The 25,988-nt window shown below is 44.9% G+C and overlaps 1 long non-coding RNA gene across 1 annotated transcript in view; it reads left to right on the top strand.

Moving 5' to 3' along the window:
* Nucleotides 1-25,988, top strand: part of LOC310669724 — a 550,125-nt gene that overhangs the window by 400,977 nt on the left and 123,160 nt on the right. The window lies entirely within an intron of this gene.

The raw sequence follows: 25,988 nt of genomic DNA, 5'->3' as shown, positions 1-25,988 counted from the left end.
GATAATGCAAACAAACCTCTTCTCTTGTCTTACTAGATCTCAAGCTCCCCCGACTATTAGAATCGAAGATAGTCCCCAACTGAATCCACGTATTCATTTAAGCAGAGGTCCAATACCCATAGTAGCCATCCCGGCTAATGAGAGACGTCTTGCAGAATTGCATCTAAGAGCAACACCACCCCAAAGGAGAACATATGCTCCCACTATGCAGGAGGCTCAGGAAGAGTTTGATTCAGAGGGTTCGGAACAAAGGCCAGAAACATCCGAGGAGGATGTAAGGTCTCTAACTAGTAAGTTTCAATAACGTGAGATAAGCATTACATTCTCTTTCTGTTTTACCTCCTTCCTTTCAGTATTATGGTTTCACCTTGCTGCAGACTAGCTGGGAATGGGCAACAAATTTTGGGGGGTTTGCAAATATGCAGTCTGTCAATCTGAGCATGATTGCCTTAGCCCATGCTAGACCCCACCCATGCTTAGGCAGCTGCAGAATGCTGCTCCGTGTATGATATTAAGTGTGGTAAAAGAGCCAGGATGCTTCCCTGGATGTCTGATCCTGGTCCATATTAGAGATGTAACTCTATTTGTGTTTCTCCTCCTGCTGCAGGTGTGAGTGTGGCTTCAGAAGAGGATACTGGGTAAGTTTCTTCACTTAACGTCTTTGCAGAAGACGTGGACAATATTGGCGCTGCTTCCGTGCAGTCGCTTTTACTGTGAGCCCAATTGAGATGCACACTTCCACAGCCTGCAGCTTTCCTCGTGTTCCAATAGTGCACTGCCACCTTGTGAAAACAGAAAGTTATGGAGGGACCATGCAACTTTTTTTCTTTTGAAAGTTTGCAATTCAATAAAATATTTCTTATCCCTCCTTGCAAATTTAAAGCGTGCCTGCCGTTCAATTTACAATTATGTTTCCCCTTGTTGTGCCTCAGCATATGAGGGCATAACAATTCCAAAAAAATGCACCCCAGAAAGACTCCCTTAAAAATCCATTCTTCACTACACAGTTGTCCATTGCAACACTGAGTCAATAAATACTTATGACTCAATTTTTGCCCTGTGTCTATAAAGAAATTATTTTATTTCGCTTGTTCTGACAGCCTGACTTCTTTTCTTGCATGGAAGAGTAAGTGGCGGTTTGATCCACAGATGTCTACCCTTCCTTGCATGGCTGACAAGATGTTTCTTTTACCAGGTTGCCAGAGACATCTTCTAGTCCTCAGCCCCAAACATCTCAACTGGATAAAACTTGTGCAATGGATGATTCAGCTTTGCATCCTTCTACATCTCAGAGGGCCTCAGACTCTGGAATGCTAGATGTTCCCCACCAGGAAATAAGCACTCCTTCAACAAGAGGTCCGATGCCCACTGTCGTAATCTCTACTACTGAAAGCTCTGAGGCAGAATTGAACATGGAGACCAATATACAGAATCTGCCTCAGGAACCAATGTCAGAAACACCCATGCCGAGTCCGTCCAGTAAGTTTCAATATCGTGAGATAACCATTACATTCTCTTTCTGTTTTACCTCCTTCCTTTCAGTATTATGGTTTCACCTTGCTGCAGACTAGCTGGGAATGGGCAGCAAATTTTGGTGGGTTTGAAAATATGCAACAGTCTACCAATCTGAGCATGATTGCCTTAGCCCATGCTAGACCGCAGCCATGCTTAGGCAGCTGCAGAATGCCGCTACATGAATGATATTAAGTGTGGTAAAAGAGCCAGGATGCTTCCCTGGATGTCTGATCCTGGTCCATATTGGAGATGTAACTCTATTTGTGTTTCTCCTCCTGCTGCAGGTGTGAGTGTGGCTTCAGAAGAGGATACTTGGTAAGTTTCTTCACTTAAAGTCTTTGCAAAAGAGGTGGACAATATTGGCGCTGCTTCCGTGCAGTCGCTTTTACTGTGAGCCCAATCGAGATGAACACTTCCACAGCCTGCAGCTTTCCTCATGTTCCAACAGTGCACTGCCACCTTGTGAAAACAGAAAGTTACGGAGGGACCATGCAACTTTTTTTCTTTTGGAAGTTTACAATTTGATAAAAAGTTTTTTAAACCCCCCTAGCAAATTTAAAGCATGCCAGCCATTCAATTTACATTGTGCCTCAGCATATGAGGGCATAGCAATTCCAAACACATGCACCCCAGAATGACTCCCCTAAAAATCCATTCTTCACTACACAGTTGTCCATTGCAACACTGACTCAATAAATACTTATGGCTCAATTTTTGCCCTGTGTCTATAAAGAAATTATTTTATTTGGCTTGTTCTGACAGCCTGACTTCTTTTCTGGCATGGAGGAGTAAGTGGCGGTTTGATCCACATATGTCTACCCTACCTTGCATGCCTGACAAGATGTTTCTTTTATCAGGTTGCCAGAGACATCTTCTAGTCCTCAGCCCCAAACATCTCACCTGGATCAAGCTTGTGCAATGGATGATTCAGCTTTGCATCCTTCTACATCTCAGAGGGCCTCAGACTCTGGAATGCTAGATGTTCCCCAGAAGGAAATAAGCACTCCTTCAACAAGAGGACCGATGCCCACTGTCATAATCTCTAGTACTGAAAGCTCTGAGGAAGAATTGAACATGGAGACCTATATACAGCCTCAGGAACCAAGGCCAGAAACACCCAAGGAGATTCCGACCGGTAAGTTTCAATATCGTGAGATAACCATTACATTCTCTTTCTTTCTGTTTTCCTCCTTCCTTTCGGTATTATGCAGCTCCTTGCAGCAGACTAGCTGGGAATGGGCAGCAGAAGTTTCTTTCTTTCTTTTTGGGGTTCTTCTTCTTCTTTTGGGGTTCTTCTTCTTGAGGTTTCCTTCCACGCCTGTATACTTTCTGTATAGTTTCTAATGTCCTACAGGGCCAAAGTAGTGATTTAAAGTGGAAGTGGATGTAACTGCATAATTTTACCCCAAGCACAGCAAGGTTCGGTCTTGAAACACCAGCTCCCTATTCGCCCTCCCCCGCTCTTATTTATTATTATGAACTATGTGGTGCAAGCCTTAAATACATGAGTGAGCTTCAAGGCCTAGTGAGGCTGTGGACCCTGGTCTGCCCAGTCTTAGTTCAAGACTCTTGCCAGTACCTGTCAGAGGAATTGGCAAAAAGCCACAGGAAAAGATTTTGCAATTATGCAACCGTCTATCAATCTGAGCACTATTGCCTTAGCCCATGCTAGACCCCAGCCATGCTTAGGCAGCTGCAGAATGCTGCTCCGTGTATGATATTAAGTGTGGTAAAAGAGCCAGGATGCTTCCCTGGATGTCTGATCCTGGTCCATATTGGAGATGTAACTCTATTTGTGTTTCCCCTCCTGCTGCAGGTGTGAGTGTGGCTTCAGAAGAGGCTACTGGGTAAGTTTCTTCACTTAAAGTCTTTGCAAAAGAGGTGGACAATATTGGCGCCGCCTCCGTGCAGTCGCTTTTACTGTGAGCCCAGTCGAGAGGCACACTTCCACAGCCTGCAGCTTTCCTCATGTTCCAACAGTGCACTGCCACCTTGTGAAAACAGAAAGTTACGGCGGGACCTTGCAACTTTTTTTCTTTTGAAAGTTTGCCATTTGATAAAAAGTTTTTTAATTCCTCCTAGCAAATTTAAAGCATGCCAGCCGTTCAATTTACATTGTGCCTCAGCATATGAGGGCATAGCAATTCCAAACACATGCACCCCAGAAAGACTCCCCTAAAAATCCATTCTTCACTACACAGTTGTCCATTGCAACACTGACTCAATAAATACTTATGGCTCAATTTTTGCCCTGTGTCTATAAAGAAATTATTTTATTTGGCTTGTTCTGACAGCCTACCTTTTTTTTTGCGTGGAAGAGTATGTGGTAGTTTGTTGGGCTTTAGTCATATGTATTCCAGATATGGCATGCAATGAACTCGATCCATTTTGCATTCCTGACAAGATGTTTCTTTCAGCAGGTTATCAAAAAGAAAGAGTAGTTGCTCATCTTCTAGTCCGTAATAATAATATTATATATATATATATATATATATATATATATATATATATATATATATATCCCGCCCTCCCCAGCCGAAGCAGGGCTCAGAGCGGCTAACATCAAATGTATAACACATTAACATAAAATCAGACAATCAATTAAAATACATCCTCAAATCAGATCAGGATCAGAACAAAATCCAATCAGATGGCAACCCGCAGATTAGGGTTGGGGACCTTAAATGCTCACCAGGCCCAACTGTTTGTGCTGAACTTATACGGAACTTTATATGAGAAAAATTCGGAGGCCACTTTCATGCAAGTTCTTATGAAAGGGGAGAGGGAGTCAGACTGAACCCCAACCAAAGGCCTGGCAGGACAGCTCCGTCTTGCAGGCCCTGCGGAAAGATGTCAAGTCCCGCAGGGCCCTGGTCTGTTGTGACAAAGCATTCCACCAGATTGGAGCCACAGCCGAAAAAGCCCTGGCTCTAGTTGAGGCCAGCCTAAGCTCTCTGTGGCCTGGGACCTTCTGGATGTTGTTTGTCCCGTTAGTTCCTCTAAGGGAAATATCAGGAGAGGCGGTCCCGTAGCCCAAAAAATTGCAAATCAAGAAGGATAATGCAAACAAACCTCTTCTCTTGTCTTACTAGATCTCAAGCTCCCCCGACTATTAGAATCGAAGATAGTCCCCAACTGAATCCACGTATTCATTTAAGCAGAGGCCTGATACCCATAGTAGCCATCCCGGCTAATGAGAGACGTCTTGCAGAATTGCATCTAAGAGCAACACCACCCCAAAGGAGAACATATGCTCCCACTATGCAGGAGGCTCAGGAAGAGTTTGATTCAGAGGGTTCGGAACAAAGGCCAGAAACATCCGAGGAGGATGTAAGGTCTCTAACTAGTAAGTTTCAATAACGTGAGATAAGCATTACATTCTCTTTCTGTTTTCCCTCCTTCCTTCCAGTATTATGGTTACACCTTGCTGCAGACTAGCTGGGAATGGGCAACAAATTTGGGGGGGTTTGCAAGTATGCAGTCTGTCAATCTGAGCATGATTGCCTTAGCCCATGCTAGACCCCAGCCATGCTTAGGCAACTGCTGACTGCTGCTCCGTGTATGATATTAAGTGTGGTAAAAGAGCCAGGATGCTTCCCTGGATGTCTGATCCTGGTCCATATTGGAGATGTAACTCTATTTGTGTTTCTCCTCCTGCTGCAGGTGTGAGTGTGGCTTCAGAAGAGGATACTGGGTAAGTTTCTTCACTTAAAGTCTTTGCAAAAGACGTGGACAATATTGGCGCTGCTTCCGTGCAGTCACTTTTACTGTGAGCCCAATTGAGATGCACACTTCCACAGCCTGCAGCTTTCCTTGTGTTCCAACAGTGCACTGCCACCTTGTGCAAACATAAAGTTATGGAGGGACCATGCAACTTTTTTTCTTTTGGAAGTTTGCAATTTGATAAAAAGTTTTTTAATCCCTCCTTGCAAATTTAAAGCGTGCCTGCTGTTCAATTTACATTGATGTTTCCCCATGTTTTACCTCAGCATACGAGGGCATAGCAATTCCAATCACATGCACCCCAGAAAGACTCCCCTAAAAATCCATTCTTCACTACACGGTTGTCCATTGCAACACTGACTCAATATATACTGATGGCTCAATTTTTGCCCTGTGTCTATAAAGAAATTATTTTATTTGGCTTGTTCTGACAGCCTGACTTCTTTTCTGGCATGGAGGAGTAAGTGGCGGTTTGATCCACATATGTCTACCCTACCTTGCATGCCTGACAAGATGTTTCTTTTACCAGGTTGCCAGAGCCATCTTCTAGTCCTCAGCCCCAAACATCTCACCTGGATCAAGCTTGTGCAATGGATGATTCAGCTTTGCATCCTTCTACATCTCAGAGTTCCTCAGACTCTGGAATGCTAGATGTTCCCCACCAGGAAATAAGCACTCCTTCAACAAGAGGACCGATGCCCACTGTCGTAATCTCTTGTACTGAAAGCTCTGAGGAAGAATTGAACATGGAGACCAATATACAGAATCTGCCTCAGGAACCAATGTCAGAAACACCCATGCCGAGTCCGTCCAGTAAGTTTCAATATCGTGAGATAACCATTACATTCTCTTTCTGTTTTACCTGCTTCCTTTCAGTATTATGGTTTCACCTTGCCGCAGACCAGCTCGGAATGGGCAGCAAATTTTGGTGGGTTTGAAAATATGCAACAGTCTACCAATCTGAGCATGATTGCCTTAGCCCATGCTAGACCCCAGCCATGCTTAGGCAGCTGCAGAATGCCGCTACATGTATGATATTAAGTGTGGTAAAAGAGCGAGGATGCTTCCTTGGATGTCTGATCCTGGTCCATATTGGAGATGTAACTCTATTTGTGTTTCTCCTCCTGCTGCAGGTGTGGCTTCAGAAGAGGATACTTGGTAAGTTTCTTCACTTAACGTCTTTGCAAAAGAGGTGGACAATATTGGCGCTGCTTCCCTGCAGTCGCTTTTACTGTGAGCCCAATTGAGATGCACACTTCCACAGCCTGCAGCTTTCCTCATGTTCCAACAGTGCACTGCCACCTTGTGAAAACAGAAAGTTACGGAGGGACCATGCAACTTTTTTTCTTTTGGAAGTTTGCAATTCGATAAAAAGTTTTTTAATTCCTCCTTGCAAACTTAAAGTGTGCCTGCCGTTCAATTGACATTGATAAGTTTCCCCATGTTGTGCCTCAGCATATGAGGGCATAGCAATTCCAAACACATGCACCCCAGAAAGACTCCCCTAAAAATCCATTCTTCACTACACAGTTGTCCATTGCAACACTGACTCAATAAATACTTATGGCTCATTTTTTGCCCTGTGTCTATAAAGAAATTATTTTATTTGGCTTGTTCTGACAGCCTGACTGTTTTTTTGCATGGAAGAGTAAGTGGCGGTTTGATCCACATATGTCTTCCCCACCTTGCATGCCTGACAAGATGTTTCTTTTATCAGGTTGCCAGAGGCATCTTCTAGTCCTCAGCCCCAAACATCTCAACTGTATCAAGCTTGTGCCATCGATGATTCAGCTTTGCATATTTCTACATCTCAGAGTTCCTCAGACTCTGGAATCCTAGATGTTCCCCACCAGGAAATAAGCACTCCTTCAACAAGAGGACCGATGCCCACTGTCGTAATCTCTGGTACTGAAAGCTCTGAGGAAGAATTGAACATGGAGACCAATATACAGAATCTGCCTCAGGAACCAATGTCAGAAACACCCATGCCGAGTCCGACCAGTAAGTTTCAATATCGTGAGATAAGCATTACATTCTCTTTCTTTCTGTTTTCCTTCCTTCCTTTCAGTATTATGCAGCTCCTTGCAGCAGACTAACTGGGAATGGGCAGCAGAAGTTTCTTTCTTTTTTTGGGGGGGGGGTCTTCTTCTTGAGGTTTCTTTCCACGCCTGTAAACTTTCTGTATAGTTTCTAATGTCCTACAGGGCCAAAGTAGTGATTTAAAATGGAAGGTGGATGTAACTGCATAATTTTACCCCAAGCACAGCAAGATTGGGTCTTGAAACACCGCTCCCTATTCGCCCTCCCCCGCTCTTATTTATTATTGTGAATTATGTGGTGCAAGCCTTAAATACATGAGTGAGCTTCAAGGCCTAGTGAGGCTGTGGACCCTGGTCTGCCCAGTCTTAGTTCAAGACTCTTGCCAGTACCTGTCAGAGGAATTGGCAAAAAGCCACAGGAAAAGATTTTGCAAATATGCATCAGTCTGTCAATCTGAGCACTATTGCCGTAGCCCATGCTAGACCCCAGCCATGCTTAGGCAGCTGAAGAATGCTGCTCCGTGTATGATATTAAGTGTGGTAAAAGAGCCAGGATGTCTGATCCTGGTCCATATAGGAGATGTAACTCTATTTGTGTTTCTCCTCCTGCTGCAGGTGTGAGTGTGGCTTCAGAAGAGGATACTGGGTAAGTTTCTTCACTTAAAGTCTTTGCAGAAGACGTGGACAATATTGGCGCTGCTTCCGTGCAGTCGCTTTTACTGTGAGCCCAGTCGATATGCACACTTCCACAGCCTGCAGCTTTCCTCATGTTCCAACAGTGCACTGCCACCTTGTGCAAACAGAAAGTTACGGAGGGACCATGCAGCATTTTTTATATTGAAAGTTTGCAATTCAATAAAATGTTTTTTATCCCTCCTTGCAAATTTAAAGCGTGTCTGCTGTTCAATTGACATTGATAAGTTTCCCCATGTTGTGCCTCAGCATATGAGGGCATAGCAATTCCAAACACATGCACCCCAGAAAGACTCCCCTAAAAATCCATTCTTCACTACACAGTTGTCCATTGCAACACTGATTCAATAAATACTTATGGCTCATTTTTTGCCCTGTGTCTATAAAGAAATTATTTTATTTGGTTTGTTCTGACAGCCTGACTTTTTCTTTTGCATGCAGGGGTAAGTGGCACTTTGTTGGGCTTTATTCATATGTATTCCTGATATGGCATGCAATGAGCTCGATCCATTTTGCATTCGTGACAAGGTTTTTCTTTTACCAGGTTATCAAAGATAAAGAGTAGTTGCTCATCTTATAGTCTCTAGCCCAAAAAATTGCAAATCAATAAGGATAATGCTAACAAACCTCTTTTTCTTGTCTTACTAGATCTCAAGCTCCCCCAACTTTTAGAATCGAAGATAGTCCCCAACTGAATCCACGTATTCATTTAAGCAGAGGTCCGTTACCCATAGTAGCCATCCCAGCTAATGAGAGACGTCTTGCAGAATTGCATCTAAGAGCAACACCACCCCAAAGGAGAACATATGCTCCCACTATGCAGGAGGCTCAGGAAGAGTTTGATTCAGAGGGTTTGGCACAAAGGTCAGAAACATCCGAGGAGGATGTAAGGTCTCTAACTAGTAAGTTTCAATAACGTGAGATAGGCATTACATTCTCTTTCTGTTTTACCTCCTTCCTTTCAGTATTATGGTTTCACCTTGCAGCAGACTAGCTGGGAATGGGCAGCAAATTTTGGGGGGTTTGCAAGTATGCAGTCTGTCAATCTGAGCACTATTGCCGTAGCCCATGCTAGACCCCAGCCATGCTTAGGAAGCTGCAGAATGCTGCTCCGTGTATGATATTAAGTGTGGTAAAAGAGCCAGGATGCTTCCCTGGATGTCTGATCCTGGTCCATATTGGAGATGTAACTCTATTTGTGTTTCTCCTCCTGCTGCAGGTGTGAGTGTGGCTTCAGAAGAGGATACTGGGTAAGTTTCTTCACTTAAAGTCTTTGCAAAAGACGTGGACAATATTGACGCTGCTTCTGTGCAGTCGCTTTTACTGTGAGCCCAATCGAGATGCACACTTCCACAGCCTGCAGCTTTCCTCATGTTACAACAGTGCACTGCCACCTTGTGCAAACAGAAAGTTATGGAGGGACCATGCAACGTTTTTTCTTTTGGAAGTTTGCAATTCGATAAGAAGTTTTTTAATCCCTCCTTGCAAATTTAAAGTGTGCCTGCCGTTCAATTGACATTGATAAGTTTATTTGGCTTGTTCTGACAGCCTGACTTCTTTTCTTTCATGGAAGAGTAAGTGGCGGTTTGATCCACATATGTCTACCCCACCTTGCATGCCTGACAAGATGTTTCTTTTATCAGGTTGCCAGAGACATCTTCTAGTCCTCAGCCCCAAACATCTCACCTGGATCAAGCTTGTGCAATGGATGATTCAGCTTTGCATCCTTCTACATCTCAGAGTTCCTCAGACTCTGGAATCCTAGATGTTCCCCACCAGGAAATAAGCACTCCTTCAACAAGAGGACCGATGCCCACTGTGGTAATTTCTGGTACTGAAAGGTCTGAGGCAGAATTGAACATGGAGACCAATATACAGCCTCAGGAACCAAGGCCAGAAACACCCAAGGAGATTCCGACCGGTATGTTTCAATATTGTGAGATAACCATTACATTCTCTTTCTTTCTGTTTTCCTCCTTCCTTTCTTTCAGTATTATGCAGCTCCTTGCAGCAGAGTAACTGGGAATGGGCAGCAGAAGTTTCTTTCTTTCTTTTTGGGGTTCTTCTTCTTGAGGTTTCTTTCCACGCCTGAAAACTTTCTGTATAGTTTCTAAAGTCATACAGGGCCAAAGTAGTGATTTAAAATGGAAGTGGATGTAACTGCATAATTTTACCCCAAGCACAGCAAGATTTGGTCTTGAAACACCGCTCCCTATTCGCCCTCCCCCGCTCTTATTTATTATTGTGAATTATGTGGTGCAAGCCTTAAATTCATGAGGGAATACTTACCCTTATCCTTAGCCGCTTAGCCATATTCTACCTTCTTGGGACAGAAACCTGCTGCTAAAGTGTCCAATCCTTGCTGCCCATCCCCAATTCTAAGCCAAGCAGGTCTTCTGCCCCTTTGCAGCGATGCATCAACTTTGATGTCATCGAGAGAAGTGAAGCTACTGTGGAACCCTTGCTCTGCCAAGACCTCAAGGGGTGGTACATAGTTCTCCTCCCCCCCCCATTTATTCCCACAACTATGCTGAGAGGCAGTGACTCGGCATTCAGTGAGTTTCAGTGCCTAGTGAGGCTGTGGACCCTGGTCTGCCCAGTCTTAGTTCAAGACTCTTGCCAGTACCTGTCAGAGGAATTGGCAAAAAGCCACAGGAAAAGATTTTGCAAGTATGCAACAGTCCATCAATCTTTTGCCGTAGCCCATGCTAGACCCCAGCCATGCTTAGGCAGCTGCAGAATGCTGCTCCGTGTATGATATTAAGTGTGGTAAAAGAGCCAGGATGCTTCCCTGGATGTCTGATCCTGGTCCATATTGGAGATGTAACTCTATTTGTGTTTCTCCTCCTGCTGCAGGTGTGAGTGTGGCTTCAGAAGAGGCTACTGGGTAAGTTTCTTCACTTAAAGTCTTTGCAAAAGAGGTGGACAATATTGGCGCTGCCTCCGTGCAGTCGCTTTTACTGTGAGCCCAGTCGAGATGCACACTTCCACAGCCTGCAGTTTCCTCGTGTTCCAACAGTGCACTGCCACCTTGTGAAAACAGAAAGTTATGGAGGGACCATGCAACTTTTTTTCTTTTGAAAGTTTGCAATTCAATAAAACGTTTTTTAATCCCCCCTAGCAAATTTAAAGCATGCCAGCCGTTCAATTGACATTGATAAGTTTCCCCGTGTTGTGCCTCAGCATATGAGGGCATAGCAATTCCAAACACATGCACCCGAGAAAGACTCCCTTAAAAATCCATTCTTCACTACACAGTTGCCTATTGCACCACTGACTCAATAAATACTTATGCCTTAATTTTTGCCCTGTGTCTATAAAGAAATTATTTTATTTGGCTTGTTCTGACAGCCTGACTTTTTTTCTTGCATGGAAGAGTAAGTGGTGGTTTGATCCACATATGTCTACCCTACCTTGCATGCCTGACAAGATGTTTCTTTTATCAGGTTGCCAGGGGCATCTTCTAGTCCTCAGCCCCAAACATCTCAACTGGATCAAGCTTGTGCAATGGATGATTCAGCTTTGCATCCTTCTACATCTCAGAGGGCCTCAGACTCTGGAATCCTAGATGTTCCCAACCGGGAAAGAAGATATTCTTTAAGAAGAATACCGATGCTCTTGGTCGTAGTCCCTGGTATGGAAAAGTGTGCGGCAGATTTGCACATGGAGAGCTATCTACGGAGTAGGTTTCATGAACAAAGGCCAGAAACATCCACAGAGACTTTAAATGTTCCGACCGGTAAGTTTCAATATCGTGAGATAACCATTACATTCTCTTTCTTTCTGTTTTCCTTCCTTCCTTTCAGTATTATGCAGCTCCTTGCAGCAGACTAACTGGGAATGGGCAGCAGAACTTTCTTTCTTTCTTTTTGGGGTTCTTCTTCTTGAGGTTTCTTTCCACGCCTGTATACTTTCTGTATAGTTTCTAATGTCCTACAGGGCCGAAGAAGTGATTTAAAATGGAAGTGGATGTAACTGCATAATTTTACCCCAAGCACAGCATGATTTCGTCTTGAAACACCAGCTCCCTATTCGCCCTCCCCCGCTCTCATTTATTATTATGAACTATGTGGTGCAAGCCTTAAATACATGAGTGAGCTTCCAGGCCTAGTGAGGCTGTGGACCCTGGTCTGCCCAGTCTTAGTTCAAGACTCTTGCCAGTACCTGTCAGAGGAATTGGCAAAAAGCCACAGGAAAAGATTTTGCAATTATGCATCAGTCTGTCAATCTGAGCACTATTGCTGTAGCCCATGCTAGACCCCAGCCATGCTTAGGCAGCTGCACAATGCTACTCCGTGTATGATATTAAGTGTGGTAAAAGAGCCAGGATGCTTCCCTGGATGTTTGATCCTGGTCCATATTGGAGATGTAACTCTATTTGTGTTTCTCCTCCGGCTGCAGGTGTGAGTGTGGCTTCAGAAGAGGATACTGGGTAAGTTTCTTCACTTAAAGTCTTTGCAAAAGACGTGGACAATATTGGCGCTGCTTCCGTGCAGTCGCTTTTACTGTGAGCCCAATTGAGATGCACACTTCCACAGCCTGCAGCTTTCCTCATGTTCCAACAGTGCACTGCCACCTTTTGCAAATATAAAGTTATGGAGGGACCATGCGACTTGTTTTCTTTTTCTTTTGAAAGTTTGCAATTCGATAAAAAGTTTTTTAATCCCTCCTTGCAAATTTAAAGCATGCCTGCCGTTCAATTGACATTGATAAGTTTCCCTATGTTGTGCCTCAGCATATGAGGGCATAGCAATTCCAAACACATGCACCCCAGAAAGACTCCCCTAAAAATCCATTCTTCACTACACGGTTGTCCATTGCAACACTGACTCAATATATACTTATGGCTCAATTTTTGCCCTGTGTCTATAAAGAAATTATTTTATTTGGCTTGTTCTGACAGCCTGACTTTTTTTCTTGCATGGAAGAGTAAATGGTGGTTTGATCCACATATGTCTTCCCCACCTTGCATGCCTGACAAGATGTTTCTTTTATCAGGTTGCCAGAGACATCTTCTAGTTCTCAGCGCCAAACATCTCACCTGGATCAAGCTTGTGCAATGGATGATTCAGCTTTGCATCCTTCTACATCTCAGAGGGCCTCAGACTCTGGAATGCTAGATGTTCCCCACCAGGAAATAAGCACTCCTTCAACAAGAGGACCGATGCCCACTGTCGTAATCTCTGGTACTGAAAGGTCTGAGGAAGAATTGAACATGGAGACCAATATACAGAATCTGCCTCAGGAACCAATGTCAGAAACACCCATGCCGAGTCCGTCCAGTAAGTTTCAATATCGTGAGATAACCATTACATTCTCTTTCTTTCTGTTTTCCTTCCTTCCTTTCGGTATTATGCAGCTCCTTACAGCAGACTAAGTGGGAATGGGCAGCAGAAGTTTCTTTCTTTTTTGGGGGGGGGGGGTCTTCTTCTTGAGGTTTCTTTCCACGCCTGAAAACTTTCCGTATAGCCTCTAATGTCCTACACGGCCAAAGTAGAGATTTAAAATGGAAGTGGATGTAACTGCATAATTTTACCCCAAGCACAGCAAGATTTGGTCTTGAAACACCGCTCCCTATTCGCCCTCCCCCGCTCTTATTTATTATTGTGAATTATGTGGTGCAAGCCTTAAATTTATGAGGGAATACTTACCCTTATCCTTAGCCGCTTAGCCATATTCTACCTTCTTGGGACAGAAACCTGCTGCTAAAGTGTCCAATCCTTGCTGCCCATCCCCAATTCTGAGCCAAGCAGGTCTTCTGCCCCTTTGGAGCGATGCATCAACTTTGATGTGATCGAGAGAAGTGAAGCTACTGTGGAACCGTTGCTCTGCCAAGACCTCAAGGGGTGGTACATAGTTCTCCCCCCCCCCATTTATTCCCACCACCACGCTGAGAGGCAGTGACTCGGCATTCAGTGAGTTTCAGGGACTAGTGAGGCTGTGGACCCTGGTCTGCCCAGTCTTAGTTCAAGACTCTTGCCAGTACCTGTCAGAGGAATTGGCAAAAAGCCACAGGAAAAGTTTTTGCAATTATGCAACCATCTATCAATCTGAGCACTATTGCCTTAGCCCATGCTAGACCCCAGCCATGCTTAGGTAGCTGCAGAATGCTGCTCCGTGTTTGATATTAAGAGTGGTATAAGAGCCAGGATGCTTCCCTGGATGTCTGATCCTGGTCCATATAGGAGATGTAACTCTATTTGTGTTTCTCCTTCTGCTACAGGTGTGGCTTCAGAAGAGGATACTTGGTAAGTTTCTTCACTTAAAGTCTTTGCAAAAGAGGTGGACAATATTGGCGCTGCTTCTGTGCAGTCGCTTTTACTGTGAGCCCAATTGAGATGCACACTTCCACAGCCTGCAGCTTTCCTCATGTTCCAACAGTGCACTGCCACCTTTTGCAAATATAAAGTTATGGAGGGACCATGCGACTTGTTTTCTTTGGAAAGTTGGCAATTCGACAAAAAGTTTTTTAATCCCTCCTTGCAAATTTAAAGCGTGCCTGCCGTTCAATTGACATTGATAAGTTTCCCCATGTTGTGCCTCAGCATATGAGGGCATAGAAATTCCAAACACATGCACCCCAGAAAGACTCCCCTAAAAATCCATTTTTCACTACACGGTTGTCCATTGCAACACTGACTCAATATATACTTATGGCTCAATTTTTGCCCTGTGTCTATAAAGAAATTATTTTATTTGGCTTGTTCTGACAGCTTGACTCTTTTTTTGCATGGAAGAGTAAGTGGCAGTTTGATCCACATATGTCTTCCTCACCTTGCATGCCTGACAAGATGTTTCTTTTATCAGGTTGCCAGAGGCATCTTCTAGTCCTCAGCCCCAAACATCTCAACTGGATCAAGCTTGTGCAATGGATGATTTAGCTTTGCATCTTTCTACATCTCAGAGTTCCTCAGACTCTGGAATCCTAGATGTTCCCCACCAGGAAATAAGCACTCCTTCAACAAGAGGGCCGATGCCCACTGTCGTAATCTCTTGTACTGAAAGCTCTGAGGAAGAATTGAACATGGAGACCAATATACAGAATCTGCCTCAGGAACCAATGTCAGAACCACCCATGCCGAGTCCGTCCAGTAAGTTTCAATATCGTGAGATAACCATTACATTCTCTTTCTTTCTGTTTTCCTTCCTTCCTTCCTTTCGGTATTATGCAGCTCCTTGCAGCAGACTAGCTGGGAATGGGCAGCAGAAGTTTCTTTCTTTCTTTTTGGGGTTCTTCTTCTTGAGGTTTCCTTCCACGCCTGAAAATTTTCCGTATAGCCTCTAATGTCCTACAGGGCCAAAGTAGAGATTTAAAATGGAAGCGGATGTAACTGCATAATTTAGCCCAAGCACAGCAAGATTTGGTCTTGAAACACGCGCTCCCTATTCGCCCTCCCCCACTCTTATTTATTATTGTGAATTATGTGGTCCAAGCCTTAAATTCATGAGGGAATACTTACCCTTATCCTTAGCCGCTTAGCCATATTCTTGGTTCTTGGGACAGAAACATGCTGCTAAAGTGTCTAATCCTTGCTGCCCATCCTCAATTCTGAGCCAAGCAGGTCTTCTGCCCCTTTGGAGCTATGCATCAACTTTGATGTCATCAAGAGACGTGAAGCTAATGTGGAACCCTTGCTCTGCCAAGACCTCAAGGGGTGGTACATAGTTCTCCTCCCCCCCCCCCCATTTATTCCCACCACCACGCTGAGAGGCAGTGACTCGGCATTCAGTGAGTTTCAGGGACTAGTGAGGCTGTGGACCCTGGTCTGCCCAGTCTTAGTTCAAGACTCTTGCCACTACCTGTCAGAGGAATTGGCAAAAAGCCACAGGAAAAGATTTTGCAAGTATGCAACAGTCCATCAATCTTTTGCCTTAGCCCATGCTAGACCCCAGCCATGCTTAGGCAGCTGCAGAATGCTGCTCCGTGTATGATATTAAGTGTGGTAAAAGAGCCAGGATGCTTCCCTGGATGTCTGATCCTGGTCCATATAGGAGATGTAACTCTATTTGTGTTTCCCCTCCTGCTGCAGGTGTGAGTGTGGCTTCAGAAGAGGATACTGGGTAAGTTTCTTCACTTAAAGTCTGCCAGGGAACTGCCATTGGAAAGGGGGAGGGAGGTAGGGGGTACAGAGAGCTTCCAGTGATTCTGAGAAGCAGCTCCTCGTCCGGCAATGGAGAAAGCCTCAACCACAAACGCCCCTTCCGTCACTCTGCTTGCGCAGAGTGGTGAAACATAAGGAGGGGAGGCAGAGATTTGGGGTGGCTAAGTACTTATGGACCACATAACACCCGTCCTGAGAGAGCTGCATTGGCTCCCAGTATGTTTCTGAGCACATTTCAAAGTGTTGGTGCTGACTTTTAAAGCCCTAAACGGCCTTGGTCCTGTATACCTGAAGGAGCGTCTCCACCCCCATCATTCAGCCCAGATACTGAGATCCAGCTCTGAGGGCCTTCTGGTGGTTCCCTCATTGTGAGAAGTGAGGTTACAGGGAACCAGACAGAGGGCCTTCTCAGTAGTGGCGCCTGCCCTGTGGAACACCCTCCCTTCAGATGTGAAGGAAATAAGCAGCTATCTTATCTTTAAAAGACATCTGAAGGCAGCCCTGTTTAGGGAAGTTTTTAATATTTGATGCTGTATTGTTTTTAACACTTGATTGGAAGCCGCCCAGAGTGGCTGGGAAAACTCAGCCCGATGATGATGATGATTATGCTGGGGGAGAAACCGGAAAGGGGCACTCCTGGAATCTGCAAGTGACTAAGACGGACATGAACTTTGGAGTTGTGCACTGTAAATAGCTTGCACCAATAAAACCTGAAAAAGACAGGTCGGAGTCTTGCTTGGTTACTCACGAGCAACCACCTGCACATCTGACAGCATTCCAGGAGTCTTTGTGGTTGCTCATGGGTAGCTGTGCAGATTTTTGGTGGCCCAGAGTAAGGGAGGATGTGCGGGATTATGGAAGAGGATGCGACGTGTGTCAGAGAGCAAAGAGGGAAAGGGCGGCCCCGGCGGGGTTGCTAGAACCCTTGCCAACACCTGGGAGGCCATGGGAGGTGGTATCCATAGACTTCGTGATGGACCTGCCCCTGTCCAGAGGTAAGACGGCAGTTATGGTGGTGGTGGATCTGCTGACCCAAGTGTGCCACTTTGTGGCATACTCTCATGTAGTGACAGCAGAGTTGTTTGTGGATGGATCACATCTTTCGGCTGCATGGGGTGCCTTCTAGGGTAAGATCCAATTGTGGAAGACAGTTCACCTTGCGTTTCTGGCGCAAACTCATGAGTTTGTTGCAGGTAGACATGAGCTTCTTGACAGCAAGGCACCCACAAACTAATGGACAGGTGGAGGGAGCGAACGCTATTTTGCAGCAGTACTTGCGCTGTTGCGTCAATCAGAGGCAGAATGATTGGGTGGAGAAGCCAGCACTGGCAGAATTTGCATACATTAATGCTGAACACGTGTCCACAGGGATGAGTCCCTTCCTTGCCAATTACGGGTGTCACCCCAGGGCCTTTCCAGGGCGGGAGGAGGAGGAATGGAGTATACCGGCCGCAGAGCAATTTGTGGAAGAGATGGAGGCCATACACCAACAGCTCAAGAAAACTCTGGAGAGAGCCAAGGAGGCATACAAGAAGGAGGCAGACAAACATAGGAGACCAGGGGAGGTCATCCAGGTGGGGGACAAGGTGTGGTTGTCATCTCAGGGGTTGCCCCTGAGAGGGGGTGCAAGAAATTGCAGCCTAGGAGGGTAGACCCCTTTGAAGTGACACAGCAGGTCAACCCAGTAGCGTTTAGGCTAAGTTGCTGGATAACATGAGGATACAGCCGGTGTTTCACAGGTCACTGCTGTTGCCTTACAGGGAGGGGCACGGCTTCCTGGAGAGGGAGCAGGAGGAGCCCGCCTCACCGAGCGTAGAAGAAAGAGAACAATATAATGAAGCGACGGAGATACAGGACTCCAGGTGGAACGGAGATCAACTAGAATATCTAGTTGCTTGGGAGGATGCTCCCATTTCGGAAAACGCGTGGATTCCTGCGGAGCAGGTGACGGAGGCGTATCTCATAGAGGAGTTCCACGATCTCTTCCCAGACAAGCCCAAACCCCCGGAGAGGTTTGTCGCAGAGGTGTTCGGATCTACAGACGACGAGGGGACCTTTGAGGGATTCCAATCCTCCGGGGGGGAGGAGGGAACGGGGGATGAAGTTGCTGAGACCTCTGATGTGGAGCGACGTTCCGAGGAGTCAGATACAATTTGGGGAAAAAAATTTGAAGACGGATATGTGGTGGGGGAGGAGCAGAAGAGGGTCAATACCTTCCTCGATGGTTTCACACCTCCAGACACCAGGGAGGTGGATTATGTAAAGTGGGCGAAGGCCTGGGATATGCCACTCGAAAGGGTGGGGGAGGCATGGGCGTACAGAGAGCCCCCAGTGATTCTGGAAAGCAGCTCCTCATCCAGCAGTGAAGAAAGCGACAATGAAGGGAGGTGAAGGGAGGGGAGGCGGAGATTTGGGGTGTCTAAGTTCTTATGGACCACATAACACTGGTCCTGAGAGATCTGCATTGGCTTCCAGTACGTCTCCCATTTATTCCCATTTAGCTTCAAGGCCTAGTGTGGCTGTAGACCCTGGTCTGCCCAGTCTTAGTTCAAGACTCTTGCCAGTACCTGTCAGAGGAATTGGCAAAATGCCACAGGAAAAGATTTTGCAATTATGCAACCGGGTGGCGCTGTGGGTAAAAGCCTCAGTGCCTAGGGCTTGCTGATCGAAAGGTCGGCGGTTCGAATCCCCGCGGCAGGGTGCGCTCCCGTTGCTCAGTCCCAGCACCTGCCAACCTAGCAGTTCGAAAGCACTCCCGGGTGCAAGTAGATAAATAGGGACCGCTTACTAGCAGGAAGGTAAACGGCGTTTCCGTGTGTGGCTCTGGCTCGCCAGAGCAGCGATGTCATGCTGGCCATGTGACCCGGAAATGTCTCCGGACAGCGCTGGCCCCCGGCCTCTTGAGTGAGATGGGCGCACAACCCTAGAGTCTGTCAAGACTGGCCCGTACGGGCAGGGGTACCTTTACCTTTACTATCAATCTGAGCACTATTGCCTTAGCCCATGCTAGACCCCAGCCATGCTAAGGCAGCTGCTGACTGCTGCTACATGTATGATATTGTGGTGAAAGAGCCAGGATGCTTCCCTGGATGTTTGATCATGGTCCATATCGGAGATGTAACTCTATTTGTGTTTCTCCTCCTGCTGCAGGTTGGAACAAACACCAGAAACATTCAAGGAGGTTTTAAAGTATTTCTGAATATCAAAATTAGTTGAATTTGCTAATTAAGTATATACAGTGGACGCTCAGGTTGCGAACATGATCTATGTGGGATGCACATTCGCAACCCGCAGGGTTCTCAACCCGCATCTGCACATGCGCAGGTTGTTATTCGGCGCTTCTGTGTATGCCTGATCGCTGAAACCCGGAAGTAACCCATTCTGGTACTTCTGGGTTTCGGCAGTCCGTTACCCAAAAAAACGCAACCTAAAGCGGCTGTCATCCGAGGTATGACTGTACTTTAAATATATATTGTTATAAAACTTCTGGTTAATTCAATCATCCTGCCAGTGATCTTATTTGTTTATAATTTATTTTTTATACAATAAACCGTTTCCATTCATTTATTATAAGTTTCTTATCTTGATTTCTTATTTTTCCAGCAAGTTTCGCCATTTCTGCATATTCCATATTTTTTTGTATCCATTCTTCCTTTGCTGGGACTTCTTCTTCATTCCATTTTCGGACAAGTAACATTCTTACCGCTGTAGCTGCATACATGAACAAATTTCTATACAGTTTTACCTTGCAGCAGGTAAAAAGGTAAAGGTAAAAAACGCCTGGATGGTTAAGTCCTGTCAAAGGCGACTATGGGGTTGCGATGCTCATCTTGCTTCAGGCCAAGGGAGCTGCCGTTTGTCCGCATGACATCTTTCCGGGTCACGTGGCCAGCATGACTAAACTGCTACTGACGCATAGAGAACCATGACAAGTGCCAGAGCACACAGAAACACCATTCACCTTCCCGCCACAGCAGTACCTATTTATCTATTTGCACTGGTATGCTAGGTGTGCAGGACCTGGGACCAAGCAAAGGGAGCTCACCCCATCAGATGGATTCTAACAGCTGACCTTCTGATCCACAAGCCCAAGAGGCTCAGTGGTTTAGAGCACAGCGCCACTTGTTCCTTTGCAGCAGACTAGTTGGGAAATGGATAGTAGAGGTTTTGGGGTTCTTTTGCTTGAGGAGTCTTTCCACTCTCTCCTGAAAACTTTCTGCATAGCTTCTAATGTCCTTCAAGGCCAAAGTACAGTGGTACCTCAGGTTACAGATGCTTCAGGTTACAGATGCTTTAGGTTACAGACTCCGCTAACCCAGAAATAGTACCTCGGGTTAAGAATTTTGCTTCAGGATGAGAACAGAAATTGTGCCACAGCGGCAGCGGGAGGTACCTCAGGTTAAGAACAGTTTCAGGTTAAGAACGAATTAAGTTCTTAGCCCAAGGTACCACTGTAAAGTGTTTTAAAATGGAAGCAGATGTATTGGATTAATTTTACTCTAAGCACAGCGAGACTTGGTCTTGAAACAACTGCTTCCTATTCTTTCCTATTGAAATTCACTTTGTTAGTTGGGGCCCTGTTCTCCAATCTGTTAAGGTCACCTTGAATCCCAGCATTAGCTACTCCTCCCAGTTTTGTGTCACCGGTAAATTGGATGAACATCCCCACAATTCCTTCGTCCAAGTCATGTATAAAGACATTGAACAACAGTGGGCCCAGGACAGAACCCTGCAGTACCCTACTTATTACCTTTTATCAGGAAGATGAGGAACCGTTTGGGTTTGGTCAACCAGCCAGCTACTAATCCACCTAACAGAATCCTCATTCAGTCCACCAGCTTCTATGCAAGAATATCATGGGTGTTGGTTTTTTTTTCAAAAGCCTTACTGAAATCAAGATATATCATTTACCAACTATATGGAAGTTAATAATGGGACAACAAAAATAGATTTTATGCACTCTAATGGTAGCCAAGAGGCTGATATATTTTTTTATATCTTAATACAATGTTTTTACACAGTTGTGTGTTGTGTTCTTTGTTCTTTCTCTTTGTATCACTTTACAGTGGAATGGTTCCACTGGAACCTTGGTTCCCGAACTTAATCCGTTCTGGGAGTCTGTTCGATTTCTGAAACAGTTTGGGAACCAAGGCAGGGCTTCTGATCGGCTGCAGCAGCTTCCTGCAGCCAATCAGAAGCTGCGGAAGCCGTGCCCGGCGTTCAACCTCCAAAGAACATTCCAAAGAACCGGAACAATTACTTCCGGTTTTTGTTTGTTCAGCTCCCAAGGCATTCAGGAGCCAAGGTTCCACTATATTACTTTATAATTGAAAAAAAATCAATAAAATATCAATAATTTTTTTATTAAAAGATATACTATGAGTGGTGGATGTGATATTGGGTTGGATGAAGTGAATATTGTTTTTATATAGCAGACAGATGAAGAATCGGAAGTTCTTTACTTTCTGAATCTTATTTTTCTATCTTTATCTTTTAACATCCGTCTTTCTTTCTTTCTTTCTTTCTTTCTTTCTTTCTTTCTTTCTTTCTTTCTCCTCCCCAATTTCTCCACACACACACCCTACCACTTTGCATGTTTTTATTGTATCTAGATAAAATTATTAGTTAGTTTAAAAATAGAGGAAAAAAATTAAAATTTTCATTATAAACCTTAATAAAATTTATTTTAATAAATCAAGATATAATATGTCAACAGCATTCCTCCAATTCCCTACCCCTGGGCTATGGCCTGAGAGACTCAGCTGTGCCAGACTGGGTTATCAGTGGTACAATTGGAGCAACTGCTTTGACAGAAAACCTCTCCCCCTCCAACTTGGTGTTTCGATGTCATTCTTCTTCGTACTGCCAAGAATTGGCAGACTCCCTTATGGGTTGCACATCTAACCCACAAGACAGCAGTCTGGTGACAAATGTGGAGGATCCCAGTGCTTTTGCACTCCTCGGCTGACATGCTGAAAAGAGGTGCAGGGGCAGTTGCGTAGACCAAGTGGTCTACACCACTTCGTTTACACCTTCATTGGAAAAGGGACAAAAGAGTCTTTCCTTCCTTTTTTATTTTCTATGAGAGCTGCATATTCTGTGAAAGGACTATGGTAATTTACCATTTATCTTTCTTATGGACTCTCTGGACGTCCTTCTAATTAAAATTCACAACTATTTTCAGTATATATCAGTAGCATTTGCTTCTGCAAATGTTTTGGGGCTCATGTACTCCTTTGTTTCCAGCTAATTCATGTCCTGCAACTTCCTGTTAAAATCCTGTAAATTTTCATCTCACAAGTTTTCTGAGGCTCTTTAGGGGGGTTCCCACTTTTGTTGTGTCCCTCCATATGGCAATAATGTGGTAAGACTTGGGAAACATCACAGAACGATTAGAAAAGCAGAAGGATGCATGGGAAGTCAAAAACAAATTCACCACTAATGTACTGTTGTGCCAATGACACGTTGTGGAATTGCATTATTCTGGAGGGACCCTTTCTATTTGTCAGAGATGGATGTTCAGAGAACGAATTAGGGACACTTCCAGGTTATTATTATATTACCTATGGGATTCAGTCACATACTCACAAATTCAGGTCGCAGAATTAAAGGGAATTGGGCATTAAGATAAAATCCTGCCAAATCCTTCTCTTTCATTTCTTTCTTTTTCCGGGTGTATGGGACTTTGCCCAAGCCAGGCAGGACTACCACTGAAGAAACAAAATGGTGGTCCTGTTACACTGCCCCACTAGGCTTAGGTTTGTATAGCACTTTTGTGCGAACCGAGATTTTTGCTCTCCTTTGCGCATTAAAACTCTGTTTTAAAGTTGTAGCCCTCATTGATTATTATTATATTTTTTTGGACTTTGTCACCCAATGGTAAGAAAGAGGAATTGTCCCCTTGTGCACCATCTACTTTGACTGCTGTTCCTATCAGCAGCACCTGTGTAATATCACAGATGTAAATGTACATGTGTAAAGAGAGAAAAGATGGGCCTCTGCAAGAGTTGCAAGCCAATTCTTCTTTGCAAAGCACAACCTCTGCTTCTCTTCTCCCTCCTGTGATAGCTGATGCTTCTTATCCAATGCTTCTTTGTCCTTGTGAAAAGGGCTCTGCATGTGTTATGGCTTGAAATTCTAGAAAGCAAAGCCCTCAGGATAAAGGCCAGTCCCTCTGCGCTGAAGAGAACACCTCTGAGTTGCTTACCTGGACAGCCGTGCTCTCTTGCTCTGGGCTCCCTTTTGACTCAGAGCATCAGCCTCTGGAGTCTTGGTTAGCTGCATAGCGACCTTGTGTGTAACTCACAGTTACCATTCCCAAGGCAGCCAACTAGTCAGCGGTCTTTGCATTTGGGTTCTGGCTCATAAAGAAACTGTTCAGCAAGACCAACAAGAGTCATTTGACACACTTTTTAGAAAATATTTTAAAATTATTTTCTCAAGTTACAATACAAGAAACTGTAGTAGAACAAAAAAGCACCCTCCCACCTTTTGCAAAGATGTGAGGTAAGATGACTTTGGAGTGTACATTCCTTAAACTGCTGTATTTGCAACTGTGTGGCAGTTCCAGTTACCACATGCAATCATAGCTACCAAAAGGTTTGTGGTTTTGTGGTTAATTTCTCTATCAGTGCTAACTGCATGCCCAGGCGGAGACCCCCTGATCGTCGAGAGACCACCAGAAGGAATGACTAACTCATGAAGTGTTATGGGATTTACATTGGCCACAACTTTATTAACACTTTCAGGAAGACCTTGGCTTAGGCATTGGGTGTGTATCCCTCCCAGCCGGGGGACTGAGGCACATCAGGGTTAATTGGATCCAGGGAGGGGGCACTGCAAGACTTTTATTTTACGCAGCAAGCCAGGGCCCTTTTCTGTGCAACCCAGGGGAGTTAACTGACAACCTTTCAGTGTATGGACAGTGATTCCCTTCACACAAACCCCTTTAACAGGGAACCCTGGAATCACCGCGGCACGGGGTGGGGGGTGAGTCACCACTTCACACCACCCCCCATTTAGGGAACATAGACTAAAGGATTTCGCCCAAGGCCTAAAACCACCAAAGTTGTGACAGTTGTGGCATGGATGGAGACTGAAGGTGTGGAGGTGAAAGAGATTAAAGAGGAATGCCATACAATGTGCCACAAGGGAAAGTGTGTGTTTCTCTGTTCCAGAGCCCCAAAAAGGATCAGATAGGAAGGGGAACAAATTTCTTTTCAAGTTTTAAGGTGCTTTTGTTTGTTCATTCTGATATAGTGGTAAAAAAGCATTTGTGTGTGTGTGTTTCTGTATTGAAATATAAATGAAAAACTTTTGGTTCAGTGCTACTGATGTGATACAAGTGCTAAGAAAGTGCAGGACGAATTGAAGTGTGGACACAACCTGAGTCTCCTGGGCTAGAACTGACTGTTGAAGCAGCCGCAGCATTCAGAGAAGCAGCTATTGACACACATGACCTAAACAAGCCTCTATGGTGCATTAACGCCTGGATAGCCCAGGTCAGCCCTGGAGATCTGGCAACCCTGGATATCAGGAAACTTAGATGGTAAAGTCTTGTCATACAGCAACTTCTTATTTCTGCTCAATGACTCCCATTTGTTCTGTAATAAATCTAGTTTTATTCACAAGTCCTCCCTAGTCTAAGGTTACCAGACATCCCCATTTTCCGGCGGACAGTCCCCGGATTTACAAATCAATCCATCAGTTTAGTAGGAAGCTGAAAAGTTTCCCCGGATTTATTGAAGAAAATCTGGTAGCCTTACCTTAGTCTCTTCTTTAAAAACCATGTTTCTCTGTGCATACACAGCTGCGCAACCTTCCCTTTTTGCTTATTGATTCCACCACCACCACCATTTTTTATTTTATGGACACAAGCTGCCTTTGCGACCTCAGCCTGTCTGATGTATAGCATTTCTCTACGTTTGATGACTACCAGTTCTCCTCACTTTATTGTGCAAAGGTGGTGCTAGTTCCTGTCATCTTTAATGTCTCTCTCTCTCTCTCTCTCTCACACACACACACACATTAAACAAAGGTTTCTTCTCTTTCCCCTCACTATACTTTGGGAAACATTGCTGTTGCTGTTCTTCCCTTTTTGAAAGTATACCGTTGAGTATCTTTTAAATGTTATTCCCATTTAGTGCCTCATAACTGAACTTCTAAGTGACACTCTTCCCCACCTGACTTGCCTTAGCAATGGGATTGCTGCAACAAAGAGGGCAGGGTCAGCTGGGAATTATAGTTGCCGAGCGGACCTGAGTGAAGCCTGCCTCTCTCAGGTCCGTTCATCAGCCCTAAGGCTGCCATGGATTGGCTCATTTGAATTAGCGGGTTTGGCAGGAACCTCTGAGCCCCCACGGCAGCTGAGGGAGACGTGCTGCGCTCAAAATGGTGTGTTGCGTCTGAGCAGCGAGGGAGGCCCCGTTTCAGGCCGCAACCACCGCTCACTGAGGAGATACAATAAGTGGCCCAGGTGGCCACTTTGGGGGGGGGGGATATTTTATTCAAGTTGGCACCCCCGGACTCATTGCGGAAGAAACAGAACGGAAATGTGGGTGGCATAATAATATATTTAAAACTTTCTAATTGTAAACAAAGTCTTACAATTTCATGTATTATCTCTGCAGTTAAAAGGAACACGAAGGCAGCAGCCAAGATATTCAAGGGCTTGAACACAAAGTGGTTAGAGGGGGAGTTTCTTTCATCTAATACTAGAACTATCGTTGATGGGGAAATTACAGACCATGGAAAAGGTTCTTCATGTAGTACTTAATTGCTTTGTGGAATGCACAGGCACAAACTGTGACGGGGCCAATAAACTTGGAGGCTTGGAAAGCAAGAGTCCACAAATTCATTGAGGTAGGGAGAAGACACCCTACCTACCTAGATACCCACATAAGCAGGGCCGACAGAT

This window comes from Podarcis tiliguerta (assembly GCF_965153285.1).
Source record: "Podarcis tiliguerta genome assembly, chromosome: Z".
NCBI lineage: Eukaryota > Metazoa > Chordata > Lepidosauria > Squamata > Lacertidae > Podarcis > Podarcis tiliguerta.
This window is presented reverse-complemented; position numbering and strand designations above follow the sequence as displayed.